The sequence below is a fragment of the Pantherophis guttatus genome, chromosome 4 (genome assembly GCF_059756535.1).
Source record: "Pantherophis guttatus breed Tessera chromosome 4, ASM5975653v1, whole genome shotgun sequence".
Lineage (NCBI taxonomy): Eukaryota > Metazoa > Chordata > Lepidosauria > Squamata > Colubridae > Pantherophis > Pantherophis guttatus.
This window is the reverse complement of record NC_142066.1, coordinates 41,194,523-41,212,416: the sequence shown is the minus strand read 5'-3', so window position 1 is coordinate 41,212,416 and position 17,894 is coordinate 41,194,523. Positions and strand designations below refer to the sequence as shown.

The following is a 17,894-nucleotide window of genomic DNA, read 5'->3' as shown; positions in this document are numbered from 1 at the left end:
TTTCCCCTAGCTATGCTGAAAACAAAGGCGAAAGCGAAAGCAGGGTCTTTGCTGCAACGTGACAAAATGAGGCAGAGAGAGATTTCTTTTTCTTTTTCCTCACCCAAAAAGGTAGGTGCAAAACTGCAAACAATGGGAAATTTAGGAGGAAAGTTCAAGATTTTAAAACACAAAAGAAAAAAAGCTCTATTTAACTAGGGAATTGTAATAATTGAGATATTATTAATTGTATATTAGCAGAAATGGTTAAATTGTGGTTTGGAGGAATATATGGGGGAATTATTTGGTTTATTATTATTGGTAAATATAATTAATTGATTTGTAAGAAATTGGATTGCATGGAAATAATTGGAATATTCATGTTCATATTGATTAATATACAAAAAAGATAATTATATAACTAATTGATTTATATTAAAATGTTGAATTTGTATTAAACAACTGTATTACATAATTAACCAATGTGAGGATGGATATAAAAATAGATGACAATGGGAAGGGGTATAATATAGAATAGAAGGGAAAAATTGAATTTGATTAAGATTAGAGATGAGGATGAAGGGTAATATTGGTTTTTTTTTAAAAATAGATGAGGAATAAATATAACAAAAAGGAAATATAGAAATAGAAAATTTAATTGAAATAACTAAACACTATTTAAATTTGTGAACCAGCCAAATATTCTGTTCAAAGAAAATACATTGTATGTTTGTATGTGTGTTTCTAATTATTGCTATTTATTCATATTTGTTCTCTTTTATTCTTTAAAGTTTAACCATTCATTCTTTATCTTAATATCTTTATATTTGTTTAGGGTTGGCTTTCTTCCCTTTCATCTTTTTTATTGTACAGCAATCTTTCTCCTCAAATCTACCACCTCTCTCTTTTCTTTCCTTCTTACTTTCTCTTCCCCCCACCCTCTTCTTCTCCTCCCTACTTCCTCTTCCTTTCTCCTTCTCCTCCTCTCTTCCTCCCTCTCTTACCCTCCCTCCTACTCTAATTTCCCTTCCCTTCCTTCATCCCTCTCTATTGCTGTATCCTTTTATGCATATGGACTACTCAGAGGGCTGCAAAAGTTATTTTTGACTGGTCCTCACACTTTTGACCAGTCCTCAAACTTACGACTGTCCTCACATTTTACATTTTTGCCCTATCTTGTCATCATGGTGAAGAGAAGCAGTTGTGAAATGAGTGACATGGTTGTTAATAATGCTGCACGGGCATAAATGTGAGGATGGTCATAAGTGTGAGGACCAGTCAAAAGTGCGAGGACCTGTCAGAAATGACTTTTTTCAGCCCTCTGAGTAGTCCCTATACACATAGCCATCGCACCAGGTAACCACGCCCACCCAGTCACATGACCTCCAAGCCACGCCCACAAAATAAGCCACACCCACAATGGTGTCCCTCTTTACCAATGTTAAAATCTGGTCCATCTGGTCCATTGTCCATACCTACAGCAGCCCTCTGGATCTGACAAATTTAGATGTATGAAAGTGAGCTGACATGATTAATATAAAAAACTTTTGATGATTCATCCATGATTTATTCCATTTATGTAAGTCATGGTTTAAAGTTTTTCCAGAAAAGACTGATTATGCAATTGCCTTGTTTCATTTATAGATTTATAGATGTCACAAAGAATATAAACATTCTATCTTTCTTTAAGCAGTGTGTCGTCTGTCCAACATCCTTCACCATTTGCAACATCATTCACATTCATATTAATATTGTTTCTCTAAACTTAAAATTATAATATATTAAACAATTAAACATTCTAAAGCTCTTCATTTTCTTCTTAATGTCTTCTAGTGATAATACCATATTAACATTAAACATCATTATTCTCATCATACGTAAAAATAATTTTCATCTTATTTATATCTCTATCTTAATATATTTTCTATTATTCCTTACACTTCTTCATTTCCAAACTCCTTTTTTATTCTCTAACCATTGATAAAATACTTCCCATATCATATGATATTCACTTTGTTTTTTTCCTTAATTGCTAATGTTAATCTGTTCATTTCTGCACATTCTAATATTTTCCTAATCACCTTCTCATCAATGGGGATCTCTTCAATTTTCCAGTGTTGTGCAGAAGAGTAAAGAAGATCCACCAAAAGCTGCTCGAAGTGACTCAGGTTTTGCTCACTAATTTGACAAAATTGGCAAATTGCAATATACTTTTTAAAAGCCGGTATATAGAAAGGTGCTTGAAATAAGTCAATCTTCCATCATTGGAAGAATTATCTCCATAATACTATAATTACTACAAGGATGGCAGCACTATAAATACTTCACACTTCAGCTTCAGCTTCACAATCAGCAAGCTAATATAGTCAGATATTAGCTTGCTGTTTGGGGTGGACAATAATCAAAAGGGAAGGCATAGATTTTACGTCTTTCCTTTACACTGACAAGCAACAGCTCTCCTGAGGCTTCAGGGAGGGCTTCATCTTTCCCAGCCTAACTAGGAATTGACAAAGATCAATATTTTTTTTGTATGCAAAGCAAGTCCTCTGTCAGTGAACTATGGCTCTTTCATCCAAACCCACTTAGGGGAGGTATAGATACCATAATACTGTTATGCCGTAACACTCACTTCTTAAAAATCATTTGGGGTGGAGGGGAGATGGTTCTTATTTATTATAAGTGACAAAGTTGTTGAGAAGCTGAATAAACTGTGATATGTCCAACATTGTCTGCCCTGGATGTTCATTAGTAACAATGTCTTGAGGACAGGGGAAAAAATCCCTAAATCATAGTTTATAAATGCTTTCACTGCTTCTTCCTGCTATTACCCCTGCCTAACTTTCACAATAGCCAAAAGCAGATTTAGTGATATATTGAATAAACTGAAATAATTTCTCAGTTAAACCTCATTCATTTCAAAATTTTGATGCAGCTCCAATATAATCTTATCAGTCAAATCTCTTGGTAGCATATGGTCCTTCAGCCTCAAGGTCTGCACTTATAGCATTAGAGATGCAAACATTGGGATGGGGGTGGGGGAGTCTATTATATATCAGTTCATATCCAGCTTCTAAAAACACCCAATTCCTGGGAAGCTCATATACAGTGCCATATTCCCTAACCACAATATTCGGAAGTACTGTTGCATATGTAGCTAAAACACCATCACTCGCACACAAGAGGGAGCATCTGGTAGGCACAGGGAGGAAACACTTCAAAGGGTTGGGTAGGTGGGAAAGAATCCCTAAGAAATAGATTATGCCACACATGTCACTAAACACATTGGGTGTTCTGATTTGCAGGAGGGGAAATAAGCAACACTGGAAATCATATGAAAGAACAAATATAACAGTATATTTAGAACAAATACTCTTGGTGCAACATAATTCCATTTCCCAAATGAGACTCCTAGGAACCTTCAACAAGATTGGATGTTAAGACAGCCTTCCTCAGTCTGGCACCCATCCAGATACATTGGCCCACAATTTGCATTCTCAGCCTATTGAGCAAGTCTAGCAATTATTCCAGTGCTTTCTCCCCCACCCTATAACCAGCTGATTGCTAAAGTTCAGGAAAAAAAACACACAATCAGTAAGAATGACATTCAACCAGGAAGATATTTCAGGCTTTTGGAGAAAGGCAGAAAGATAGAAGGCAGTTAAAAAATGTGGACTGGCTATCATGACAATTGTTGGGCATGATAGGAACGAAGGAGAAATCTGAAGTTGTGAGGAAAGGGCATTTGCTGATAGGATTGGAAGGAATGGCTGCTGCACACCTGACTGCCCTAATTAGCCACCAGCTCGATGAATAAGAGCCTAGCTAAAAATATGCACAGAAAGGGAGAAGAAGAAAAGCAAAGACGAGTTGCTCTTTGAGAGAGCTGAAGGAATGGGGAGGGGGAAGAATGGGAGGAGGGAGAACCCAATAGGTGAATGTCTGTAAGAAACCTACTGAAACCACCCACTCCCATATTCTCTTTAGGTTTTACCAACTCCTCCCTTGTTGATGATATTTCCCATTTTTCACCTCTGCTCACACAAATCCTTTTATATCATCCGTTCTTCAGACACTGTGCACATATTTAAGTATCCAAAACATTTAATAGCCTCCCTGCCCTTATATTTTGGAAGCAGGACATTTTGAAGACAGAGCACAGAAGAGATACATGAGTGCATTTCCACCATTATTTTTTTTTTTTTGCAAGCAAAAAGCAAGGGAATTGGGTGGAGAACCTTTCTGAATCTTGTATTATCTACAGATCTGGCAGTGAACAGGCCAAAAGTGAAGGTCATGAGCTGTGAAAGCTCACCTTAATTAGGAACGTATTAAAGAAGAAACTATTCTTGCACATCCTATGAATGATCATCAGTGCTACTTCTATGTGCCTAGATAATGATAAGGCTGCAGTTATACCAAATTTCTCCAGAGTTTGTGTTTCACAGTGAAAGCACATTGTAAGTCTTGTCCAGCAGGTTATATTGCTCTCCTGATCTTGTTCATAACTCAATATTTATGAATATACATGCAGCTAAGTGCTTATATATGGAACAATAATTCAGAATCCTTTCTACTACATTTCTTAACCTCAAAATATCATCTGTGCTTTCTCAGGAATAAAATAGTGATGTTTCCATGGGCACTAACCACAGACAATTTCAGGAGTACAAACCAAACTTTATTTTTAACTAATGGGAAATATCTTCTGTAAATATGTGGGACTTACTGCAGCCATGTGGGTGTGTCTGGGTAGGCATGGCCATCTGAGCTCTTCCAGGTGAGTGGGTGGGTGTGGCCAGGTTGACGCGGAGGTTTAGATAGTTTGCATACCACTTACAATCTACCAATTAGAATTGTGCTCTCTCTTTAATTAAACACTTTAGCTTGTCAGAATAGTGCCTGAACATTTGCTTCATATTTTTGAGTTATGTAAGAATTAGAAGCTGTCGGAAGGAATTCCCCAGTTCGTTTCCTGGCTGGGAGCTGTCACTGACATTTGAAGAAAAAATTATACAGAAGCGAGCTGCCTGAAAGCAGGGATCTTTAATTCAGGAAGGCAAGAAAGGTAGAGACACAGCTCGAGCATTCCTGGGTTTGTAGACAAATTGTACAGGTACTGATTACATTTTATTCCTTTGAAGCTTTTGTATAGGCTAAGGATTATAAGAGTTTCTTTATTTACGGTGATTGCTCTGATTTTGGTTTTCCTGTCTTTTTGGTCTTGCTTGGTCTCCTGGGTTCTTCCTGTCCTGGGATTAATCTTGTCAAAAGGAAGAAGGGAAATTTGTATGGGTAATTGTGAGTAAATGTTTGTTTTTTGTATTGGGAATCTATGCTTTTGTCATTTCTAATGATCGCATCTGGCAGTTTTCCGGGGTTTTCCGTCTATTTTGTTATTCTTAATCTTGTACTATGTTTTCTTTTGTGATTAAGTGTAACGTCTTTTGGCAACATGTCTGGTTCTTCTAAGATTATGGCTTCATCTCTTTGAATGAAAATTCAAAATTCAAATGGAATTGAGGTTTAAAGGGATCTTGTTTTACTTCCTTCACTGTTCTGATTTTGTCAATTTTTGGTTATATTTCCAAAAATTTTGGGCTGGAGCAAATAATTGGTGTTAATTATTTCGCCCCCAGCACAATCTAATGTCAGAGTATACTTTGTATTCATGGTCAATTTGAACCATCATCAGAACCAATTGTTTTCCATTTGTGATTTGTTTTGAGGTAGTGGGGCAACAGTTTTTAAGGCAAGTGAGACATGGGGGAATAGAGTGACAGAGACAACACAGGGGAAGTCCAAGGACTCTGACTGCTACTATGCCTATAATGAGGACTTTCAACCAATGTAAGTCTGGTAGCCAAGAAAAGACAGGACAGGACAGATCTAGGGAGGGTTGGCTATGTCCAATGTTTTGTGCTAGCTCTTTGAGGTGTTTAATGCCTTTTTCTAGGAGTTTATGAGTTTTCTTTCAATTCAAAGTAACACATCCCCTTGAACTCTTCAAAGTCATGGTTGTGTCTTAATAAGAGGTAATCTATGGCTGCCCTGTTCTCCAGGGTTGCTTGCCTTACTTGCCTCAATTCTTTATTCAGGTCATCTAGAGCATGGGAGGTCGAATTCAAACTTTTTGCTAGGGTACATGCCAGGCTATTCAGGTTTCTAGAGTTTTGTGTTGCAAGCCCTGGCATTCCCACTAGTGATACTGCTAATGCTATATACTCAGCTTTTGTGAGTAGAGAGTCTTTGGAGTCGCAGTCTGAGTCCAAGATGTGAAAAGCTCTCTTGTGTCATCTCTGTAATGATAGCATCAATATGGCTAATCAGCCTAAGGTATAAGGTCCCCCTGTGGAATTAGCTGGGAGGTAGGAGTCAACGCTTAATCCACAGAGTATAAACCAACTAGGAGGGAGTTTTATGTAGCTGTAACAGAATGGAATGTTTTCTGTGTGGTTGCATGTACAGTCTGTGTGGCTTAGGTTGGTGCATTCCTGGACCTTTGGGAAGGAGCATCCACTGAGGTTAAAACATAAAGCTGTGTAAGTGGTTGCAATAACTTGGAGTATGTACATGGTGTGGTCTTTCATGTCAGAGGGGGGGTCCCCAGTTGAATATACTAGAGTATGAATTTGCCAATTGAAAAAACTTGAGTCTAGTGTGATTGAAGATAGCTTGTGGTGCTGAAGCTACTCCCTTTAAACATGTGAAGATATCTGTTATGGATTTTCCTCCAGCTAGGCAAAAGTCTGTATTGTTGAGAACTTCAGTAGCTAAGTACTCCCAAATATTCCCTTTGTCTGGAAAAAGGCTAAGTTCTAAGAAAGGTGTTACATAGGTTGCAAGCATAAAGGTAAAAATAGTTTTACAAAGTACAATCCCCATTGTTTTCTCCCTCCCCATCTTGTGAAATATTAAAGAAAGTTTCTAGGGTCCACTGTTCAGTTTCTGGGTTCCTTCTCAGTTTCAATGGTGGCACTTGAGAAAGTAAAGTTGGAGATGGGCTGTGATCCACCACAGCAGGTTTCCCATGTGTCCAGTGGATCCAGGAGTCTCTTTCTGCAACCTTGATGGCTGTCTGCGTGGTTAGCAAGACTTGATAGGGTCCTTTCCATCTGGATTACAGCAGTGAGGTTCTGGTGAAGAATTTGATCCACACCAATCTCCTGGTTCAAAGGGATGCAGAGCCTCCTCCAGGGGCAGTGTCTGTGTCAGGGCACTCTGCATCCACAGGATCTGTAGTCTTTTGTGTAGGGCTGTCAGATAAGAAGAGAGAACCATATCTCCCCTATCTAAACTGAGGGATTGTGGGTCTAGGCCTTGTAGTGTGTCAGGGGGATGACCAAATAGGATTTCAAAAGGGAAGATTCCCATATCTCATCAGGGTCTAGTTCTAATGTAAAAGAGTGCAATTGGTAGCACCTGTGGCCATGAGAGATGTGTCTCTTGGCAGAGTTTGCCCAGTAAGGTTTTCATCTCTTTGTTCGCTCTCTCCGTACCCCTAGAAGAAGTTGGGGAATATGGCGCGTGGAAGTTCTGGGTGATGTCAAGAGCTTGAAATATGTGGGTGAGGACTTGAGCTATGAAATGTTTGCCCCTATCCATGGCCAGAACACTTGGCACTCTAAATCTGAGCACAATATCTTTAAGGAGATGTCTGGCTGTTTCAAGGGCTTTTGCATGGCGGCATGGGAAGGCCTCCACCCAGTGAGTTAGTTGGTCCCTGCATACAAGAACATATTGATACCCATTTGCCCTTGGTAGCTGTATGTAATCCATTTGTACTTTTTTAAAGGGCCTTTGTGCCCAGGGTTTTCCCCCTTCATGGATGGATTTTCTTGAGGTGGTGTTATTTGCCTGGCAGGTTTTACAGATGCTTGCCACCCTTGTTGCCTAGCTATAGGCTCCTAGTGCATACCATACCTTCCTCACAGCATCTACCATGGTTTGGGTCCCACAGTGACCCTTAGTGTGTACCTCTGACAAATTAATATAAGGAGGCGAAGTGGGGCTATGGGCCTGCCATCTGGGACCCTCCAAAATTCTTCTTTAAAGGCTGCCCCTAACTTATTTTCCCATTGTTTGGCCTCTCCATTGTCCAGAAATTCTTTGTAAGGTACTTCAGGGTTGATTGTTAATGCTGGTGCCATGAGGTTGTGAGGGAGAGGTTTTGTTGCTACCCATTTGGCTGTACTGGTTTTACTTGGTTACTGTGGAGTCATCCTTTTGTTGAGCTCTACAGTGGATGACTGCCAAGGCTTTTGGTTGAATGGCTTCTAATAATTGAGCTACTAGTTTTGCGTGTGCAATTTGATGTCCAGCTGATGTTAAAAAACCCTGCTGTTTCCACAAGGCTCCTGTTGCATGGCAAACCCCAAAAGTGTATCTGGAATTGGTCTACTAAGATGTTAGTAGACTGGTTCCCCGCAGCTTGGCAGGCTTTTGTTAAATCCATAAACTCTGACGTTTGAGCGCTATGCGAGAGAGGGAGGGGGGATGCCCAGACGACCTCATGGAAGATTACAGTAGCTCCTGCAACTCTCTTGCCTTCATGCATGTAAGAGGATCTGTCAGTAAAAAGTTCTATGTCCAGGTTTTTCAGCAGGGCGTCTGTCAAATCATGTCAGGGCAGTTCGGCATTGTGAACTAGATGAAGGCAGTCATGAAGATTTTCTGTTCTGTGGGAAGTAGTGTGACTGGATTTAAGGTAGTGCATCTTTCAAATGTGATGTGGTCTGATGTGAATAGTTTAGCCTCGTATTGAGCCAGATGCTGCTGAGTGAAAGCTTGAGTCTGGGATTTTAAAAGGATTGCAAAAACCTCATGCGGAACTTTCAAAAGTAATGGATGTCCTAGTACTAAATCCTTAGATCTTTTTACAATTTCCACCGTCTTTTTGTCTTTCAATTCTCATTTTCCTGTATCTTTCCCTCTCTTTTCCATTTCCTTACGTTCCTGCTCCTTTTCCTCTTTGATCGTAGACAAAGTTCGCTATTCTGCACAACTCACATATTTCCAAAGCGAACCAGTTTGACCCGATCCACTGGAAATTGTCGCAGATGTCACCAGCTGATTGGTCGACACAAGCAGAGGCAAGAATTTTTTGGTCTTTTGGGCAGCTGAGGTCTAGATGGATATATGTTATTGCTGCCTCAGAGAGATGGACCTAATATGCATCGGGGTTTTCTTTCTCTCTCTGGGTCGTTCTTTGAAACTCAGACCAATTTAAAGGCTCTTCCCCTATATCTTCCAAGGCTTCTAATAAATTTTCCTTTGCCCTAGTGTATATGTCCTAATAGTTGGTGTCATTGTAATCCCAACTGGGATATTCTAGTAGCCAGGCAACTCATACAGGAGCTCTTTGTCCTGGCGTGGGTATAGCTGGCCGTCTGGCTATCTCATCTGTTTTTTCAAATAATTTTAGCAGTTCGTCTTTGGTTAAAAAGATAGGTAATAGCTGGGTCATATCTCCCCAAAATGGATTATGGTTATCCACTATTGACTTTAATGTCCAGATTACTGTTTGGGGGTCAGACCTAAAGGTGGAGTTTCCCTTTTCCAAATTACTAGGTTAGATGCTGAGAATGGCATGTGTGTTAGAATGTATTCCAGCGGACTTCTTGTTCTTCCTGGAACTGGTTTGCTCAATAAGGGGGCAATGACTTTTGCCTCATATTTGTTTTCTAGAGAGGAAGGATTCTCTGTTGTGGCTGGCTCCTTTTTTCCTGTGAGATCTTTAGATCAGGACAATTCAGCCCAGCAGTACCAATAGGATTAGGGTTAGGGTTACTTTTAAGGTTTGAAAGTCAAAAGTATCATTTTCTGACCAAATCTGTTTCCCTGTGTCATCTCTCAGCAAAGCCCATTTCCTACATATGTTTTTTGCTATCTTCTTTTTCATCCCGGCCAAGACCGGCATCTGCCATTCATCCCAAACCCCAAGCAAATCTCCAAGGGGGGTTTCTATCAAGACCCTCAAGCTACAGCTTCCCATGTTCCCTCTCTGATATGGGGTTCACTTTGGCTTAGCTGTGTCATCAAGCTAATCAGTTTGCGGACAAAAAAAAACCTATCTGGGGGAGACTCTGGTTCCCTTACAGAGTATGTGCACTCCCCTCAAAGGGAACCCAAGCCAATGGTTTTCAGACTGAAGAAAAAAGAACAATCCAGGAGGACTTGCTGCCCCCTGGCATCAAGTACTGGCCCTCCTTCAAGTTTCCTAAAGTTCCCTAAAGTTCAGGGCTTTGCTTTCATAATTTACACAGGGTTTTCACTCCCCCCATACCTGCAGTTGTGTCCCACTCGACTTTTTACCTTTAAACAGAAGGTGCCACATCTGGCGACCCCCCTTGCTTTCCCTGTCCTGTTGGTCACGGCTCGGTGGAACTAGCAGTAGGGGTATGGCTAGAGGTCAACCAGACAGGTGGGATCCAGCTGCTATCGAGGGTGAAGCCCCCACCCCACACACATACACACACTTTTTCATTCCACTCAATTCTAGGGATTTTAATTTAAAGCGGTACTTACCTACTTTCAGGCAGCTGTTGAATGCAAGGCTCAAGGACCCCCTTTATTACCCGATGCCTCCCGGGCAGGGTCTTTTTTCCTCAGACAAATAAGTTCTGTGCTGGGTGTGTTGCAATCTCCGGGCCCCATTCTGTGGCTGGGTTGGCTGGGAGTCGCTCTGTGGTCGCCAATTGTCGGAAGGAATTCCCCAGTTCATTTCTTGGCTGAGACCTGTCACTGACATTTGAAGAAAGAATTAGGTATAAGTGAACCGCCTGAAAGCAGGGATCTTTAATTCAGGAAGACAAGAAGGCAGAGCTCGAGCATTCCTGGGTTTGCAGACAAATTGTACAGATATTAATTTACATTTTATTCCTTTGAAGCTTTTGTGTAGGTTAAGGATTATAAGAATTTATTTACAGCAATTGCTCTGATTTTGGTTTTCCTGTCTTTTTGGTCTAATCTTGCTTGGTCTCCTGGGTTCTTCCTATCCTGGGGTTAATCTTGTCAAAAGGAGGAATGGAAGTTTGTGTGAGAAATTGTGAGTAAATGTTTGTTTTTTGTATTGTCTGGAATCTATGCTTTTCTCATTTCTAATAATTGCTTCTGGCAGTTTTCTGGGGTTTTCCGTCTATTTTGTTATTCTTAATCTTGTACTATGTTTCCTTTTGTGATTAAGTGTAATGTCTTTTGGCAACATGTCTGGTCCTTCTAAGATTATGGCTTCGTCTCTTTGAATGAAAACTGTTGTCTGGTTCTGTGAGGTTTAAAGGGATCTTGTTTTACTTCCTTCACTGTTCTGATTTTGTTAATTTTTGGTTATATTTCCCTAAAACATGCTACAAAGCTAAATAGGGAAAAAAAGTTGTAAACTGGGCGCTAGGAAAAATTAGACTTTTTAAATTGGAGACTTGGCTTAGTAGTCACTTTAACATAATAATGAATCTGAGAATGGTGAAAAATATAATTTCAATCTAACAGTAGTTGTGCTAAAAAAGGAATATCCCCTTGTGGGGATTGCCATTTGCTGTGAACTTAACCAGCAATTGCTTTTTTTAAATAAGCAGTGAAAACTTCACCCCTGCCTGTTTATCATCCTAAAAGCTAGGAGGGATTGAAATTGTCTTCATGTCCAAACCAGCTGCTGTTTCAATGGCATTTTATTTCTTTTATTATAATTAAAAAATAATTATATCTTCTTCCTAAGTGTTGTAACACTGAATTGTAACCAAAAGTGTTTTCAGTGGGAGCAAATGAAGCGAATGAGTGCAATGCTCCCTTCCTCATTTTGTCTTCACTCCAATAGGACCATCACAATCTGAATGGTGCTCAGAAGGGATATCAACGAATGGAGCACAGCTGTACTACTGTGTTCTTTTGTGCATCTATCTGGGCTCTCCTCAGTCAAAGAACAAAATTGACTTTCATAGTGTGGAAATCTTTATAAAAAAACCTTCCCCCCTCCTTTTGAGGCAACTATTGTTATTGATTCATGAATATACAATAGCTGAGCAATGCAGCTGCATTGATTGACTGAATTGATGAAGTGCACCAAGCTAAAATGCCGCATGCAAGTATTGAAGAGCTCAATTAACCAAATGAGACTGCTGAATTTTGTGACTAATTCAATTACAATGAATTTAATCCCTTGAGCAATTTGCATTATTGGTTAGAGTTTACCATTTTAACTCAAAAGCCTGGAATGTATCATTCAAGGGGATGTCACTTCTCACATAATCAAGCAGAGGAAGTCCTCAGCTTACAACCTTAATTGTGACTAGACTTTCTGTTGTTAAATAAGAGAGTTACATCTGATTTTTATGATCTTTGTTGCCATGGTTGTTAAGCAATCATTCCAGTTGTTAAGTGAATCATGCAGTTGTTAAGCAAATCTGGCTTTTTCCTGACTCGCTGCTCAGACAATCCTACAGAATGGGATCTAGCAATGTGATTGGGTGTACTGAGTGCCTATCATTTTTCCTCTGCAGTCCTAGTCCCGGCCTCTGGTTGCTCCTGTCAGTCTTTTTCACTCAGTGGATTGGACCAGACCTGAGTGCCTTATTCTCTTATTCATAATTAGCAATTGCTAGTTTTCTCTTTATTTAGTTATTTTTTCTTCAAATATTTTGTTTGCTGTTTGCTTTTTATTAGAAACCGCATTTCTGGTTTGCCTTTTGCCTCCGAAATGCCGCCTTTTTTTCGCCCAGCTATCAGCTGAGGGGCGCGTTTCCGAATTTTTGCTTATTTTTTCCAAATTTATTTTTCTAAATTGCTTCTGTGGAGAGCTGTGCTTCGAGGGACATCTTGACAAGCAGCGGCTTCGGAGTTTGACTTCAGTGAATCGCCGAGCCGCTTGATCGCCTCTTTGACAGCTGAGAAGCACTTTCAAGTAGCCAAGCTGAGAGGCACTTTTTTTCCTGCTGATTGCTTGTGCTGCGGGTGGTGGAGTTGGGGTCCTTTAGCCAAGACAAGTACCACACCGTCGCAGCTTCTCCCTATTAATTCGCGGCTCCAGGGTCCCTGCCCGCCAGTGGCATACCTTGATATGTAGTTTCCATTGGCGATGGTTGGAACTCCCGCCATTTTGCTTCGCCCGCCATTCTAATGGCTGAGGCAGCAATATTACGCTGGTGATTTTATGGCTGTCAGTTCCTGCTGACAGCTTGTTTATTGATGAGAGCATTACCATCCATGGTTTTCGCTTTCATGCTTACTGAATTTAATTGTTTATTATGGTGTTTTTTAATATGAAGATTTTTCTTCAGATTCACAGGGAGGTGCAGAGTGAAATTGTTCTCTTGGATTCCTGCAGTTCCCTGATTCTCCAGCGGGCAGGCTTTACCTTCTCAAGGGAAGTGAATTGTTAATAGATCATATTTACTGTTATATCTTATTTACAAAGAAAATAATTAATTTACAAAAAAATATATTAAATATTAATTAATAATAATAATAATATTAAAATATATTAATTAATTCAGCAATTGATTGAAATCACCATTAACTTTAACTTATCATTAGTTATGGCTGATTCTGCTCTTTCTTCAGATATGGAGATGGAAGTTTCCTCCATAAGGGCCCCTTCTCCCAAACCTGTTGGGAAAAGAAAACAAAAATCAAATAAAGGTTCCAAAGCAGGCTCCAAATCCACGAGCCTCCAATGTGAATTAATGGATAAGGATGCCATGAGGTGCCATAATGCCTTGGAAAAGCAATTCAATAAGGCAAGGGCCACTATTCAACCTGAGGGCCCGTCTGTTCCACTTACAGAGGACAATGTAGTTATTTCCACTGTTCCTCTTGTTTCTCAAACCCAAGAGCCTAATTTGATCAATTGGTCACAGGCAGTGGTGGGATTCTGGAGGTTCTAGGGGGTTTGGCCGAACCCTTTGTTAAATTGCTGGCTCACCCCGCCCCTTGCCCCGCCCCTCTGCACTACTATTTATTGCCAATAAATGGGGCGAGCGAGCCAGCAATTTAACAAACGGTTCAGTGTTTTTTTGTAATTTATTGGCCCCGCAGCACACCGAACCGTTTGTTAAATTGCTGGCTCGCCCGCCCCTTGCCCCGCCCCTCACCCCGCCCCGCCTCCCAGCCGCGCGGCGCCAGCCTACCATAGCCAGGGGTAGCCAATTGTGGCTCTTTTACAACCTGTGGACTTCAACTTCCAGAATTCCTGAGACACCTTGGCTGTCTCAGGAATTCTGGGAGTTGAAGGCCACAGGTTGTAAAAGAGCCACAATTGCCCACCCCTTCCCTAGCCTGAGTTCCACTGCCTGGGATCCACGTGGGCTGCCACGTGGTTCCCCACCGGCTCCGGATGCAAGAGAGCAGGATGGAGAAAGCAGCTTCCACGCCTTCACTCACCCTCACTCTCTGCTCTGTTGGATCGCCGGCCGTTCGCTTACCCCGCCCACTCCTAATCTATTGCTGCCTCCAGAATCCCAGCTGATGGCTAGAGGAAAAAAAACTGTTCAAATTCTTGCCGTGGGGCTTCAAAGGGCCGCCCTATAGCCAGTGGTGGGATTCTGCCGGTTCTAGGAGCTGAACCGTTTGTTAAATTGCTGGCTTGCCCCGCCCCTCCGCACCACTATTTATTGCCAATAAATAGTGGTGGGCGAGGGACGGGCGAGCCAGCAATTTAACAAATGGTGTTTTTTTGTAATTTTATTGGCCCACGGAGCTTCAGCATAGGCTAATTAGCCCTTGCTTAGATCGGCTCCCGAGTCTCAGCTGATTTGTCTCAGCTGTTTTGCTCAGGGCTCTGCTGCTTGCTGGAGCAATTTTTTTTCCTCCTAGCTATCCTAAAAAACAAAACTGAAACTGCTTTGCTGTTGCTGCAAGGTTGGATAATTAGGCAGGCAGATTTCTTTTCTTTTTCCTCACCAAAAAAGGTAGGTGCAAACAATGGGAAATTTAGGGAAAAAGAGGAGAGTTCAAGATTTTAAAACACAAAAGAAAAAAAAGCTCTATTTAACTAGGGAATTGTAATAATTGAGATACTATTAATTGTATATTTCTGAAAGCAGAAATGGTTAAGTTGTGGTTTGGAGGAATATATGAGGGAAATTATTTAGTTTATTATTATTGGTAAATATAATTAATTGATTTGTAAGAAATTGGATTGCATGGAAATAATTGGAATATTCATGTTCATATTGATTAATATACAAAAAAGGTAGTTATATAACTAATTGATTTATATTAAAATGTTGAATTTATATTAAACAACTGTAATATTACATAATTAACCAATGTGAGGATGGATATAAAATATATGACAATGGGAAGGGGTATAATATAGAATAGAAGGGAAAAATTGAATTTGATTAAGATTGGAGATGAGGATGAAGGGTAATATTGGTTTTTTACAAAAATAGATGAGGAATAAATATGGCAAAAAGGAAATATACAAATTGTAAATTTAATTGAAATGACTAAACACTGTTTAAATTTGTGAACCAGCCAAATATTCTGTTCAAAGAAAATACATTGTTTGTATGTGTGTTTCTAATTATTGTTATTTATTCATATTTGTTCTCTTTTATTCTTTAAAGTTTAACAATTCATTCTTTTATCTTAATATCTTTATATTTGTTTGGGGTTGGCTTTCTTCCCTTTCATCTTTTTTATTGTACAGCAATCTTTCTCCTCAAACCTACCACCTCTCTCTTTTCTTTCCTTCTTACTTTCTCTTCCTCCCACTCTTCTTCTCCTCCCTACTTCCTCTTCCTTTCTCCTTCTCCTCTCTTCTTCCCTCTCTTATCCTCCCTCCTACTCTAATTTCCCTTCCCTTCCTTCATCCCTCTCTATTGCTGTATCCTTTTATGCATATGGACTACTCAGAGGGCTGAAAAAGTTATTTCTGACTGGTCCTCGTAAGTCCTCGAACTTACGACTGTCCTCACATTTTACGTTTTTGCCCTATCTTGTCACCATGGTGAAGAGAAGCAGTTGTGAAATAAGTGACATGGTTGTTAAGAATGCTACAGTGGGCATAAATGATGACCAGTCATAAGTGTGAGGACCAGTCAAAAGTGCGAGGACCTGTCAGAAATCACTTTTTTCAGCCCTCTGGGTAGTCCTTTTGTGCATATGTACTACTCAGAGGGCTGAAAAAGTTATTTTTGACTGGTCCTCGCACTTTTGACCGGTCCTCGAATTTGCGACTGTCCTCACATTTTACGTTTTTGCCCTATCTTGTCACCATGGTGAAGAGAAGCAGTTGTGAAATGAGTGACATGGTTGTTAAGAAAGCTACATGGGCATAAATGATGACCAGTCGTAAGTGCGAAGACCGGTCAAAAGTGCGAGGACCTGTCAGAAATCACTTTTTTCAGCCCTCTGGGTAGTCCTTTTGTGCATATGGACTACTCAGAGGGCTGAAAAAGTTATTTTTGACTGGTCCTCGCACTTTTGACCAGTCCTCGAACTTACGACTGTCCTCACATTTTACGTTTTTGCCCTATCTTGTCACCATGGTGAAGAGAAGCAGTTGTGAAATGAGTGACATGGTTGTTAAGAAAGCTGCACGGGCATAAATGTGAGGATGGTCATAAGTGTGAGGACCGGTCAAAAGTGCGAGGCCCAGTCAGAAATGACTTTTTTTCAGCCCTCTGAGTAGTCCCTATGCACATAGCCACGCCCACCCGGTCACATGACCAGCTAGCCACACCTACACAGTCACATGACCAGCTAGCCATGCCTACACAGTCACGTGACCAGCTAGCCATGCCCACCCAGTCACATGATTGCCAAGCCACACCCCCAACTAAGCCACGCCCACAGAACCTGTTGTTAAAAAAATTGAATCCCACCACTGGTCACAGGGTGATATTATTCTTGTACCGCAAGGTCAAGATTTATCTTCTATTCAAGGCGAACATGTGTTGCAGGGTTCTCTGCCCATACCGTCCTCTGTACCTATTCAGGCCCCTCAGGCTACTCAGCCTTCGATGGTTGCCGGATTGGCTAATGTGGGGGTTGGTAATTCTACTCCTGCCATGGACTTTCAGTCTATTTTGTCCCAGGCATTTGCCAGTATTTTTCAAGATGGATTGCATCAGCAATCACTCTTGGGCACCCTTCCAAGCACCTGGATCTATTCCAGCTGCACCCAAAGTACAACCATCCACCAGCTATTCTTACAAACAACCTGAGTATTTTGCTCAGGATGATGAATACCTTGACGAATTTGAACTTTCTGACGATGATGAGGAGTTTCAGGAGAAGCCTTCGATCCCGGGTCTTTTTAGGCCCACTCTATTTAAATCTCTTTTACATAAGGCAAAAGTGGCAACCAAAATGGGCAAAGCTCTTGACCCGGCTTCTTCTTCTCAAGATCAAGAGAATCCTAATGACTCCTTATTTAAATTACCACAAACTGACATTGACTTTGTTCCATGCCCTGATTTGTTCTCTCAAGTGATTTGAAAACCCTGGGAGAGACCAGGTTCTATTTCAGGCCCCTCGGGTCATCACAAGATGTACTGTGCTGCTCCAGAGCTTGATGCCTTATTGAACTTACCTGTAGTTGATGAGCCTGTTGCCAGTCTTGTCTCTCCATCTGTTTTGGCAGGCGATGTAGGAGATGGCCTGAAGGCGGAAGATAAGAGAACTGAACTGTCCTATAGGAAGACACACCAAGCAGCAGCCTGGGCCATCAGAGCTGCTACATCTGCCTCATTCTTTAATAGGGCGTCGCTTATCTGGCTTCGCCAGCTCCGAGACAGATTGCCTCCTGAAGAGGCCCATATTCACCAAGATGTCACCAAATTGATTGCTGCAGCTGAGTATTCTGCAGATGCCTCCTTGGATGCGGCCAAATTCGCATCCAGGGCCTTGGCTTCCACAGTGGTTTCTCGCCATCTTTTATGGCTCCGTCATTGGAGAGCCGACTTAAAGTCAAAGTG

At 40.9% G+C, this 17,894-nt stretch overlaps 1 protein-coding gene across 1 annotated transcript in view; it reads left to right on the top strand.

Annotated features, from left to right (window-relative positions):
• Positions 1-4,174: 4,174 nt before the first annotated feature.
• LOC148114061 (myosin-binding protein C, fast-type-like) overlaps positions 4,175-17,894 on the top strand; it is a 38,667-nt gene continuing 24,947 nt past the window's right edge. The window contains exon 1 of the transcript XR_015733747.1: positions 4,175-5,092. The gene's annotated coding sequence lies outside the window, so the exon portion shown is untranslated. The remainder of the gene's footprint in view (positions 5,093-17,894) is intronic.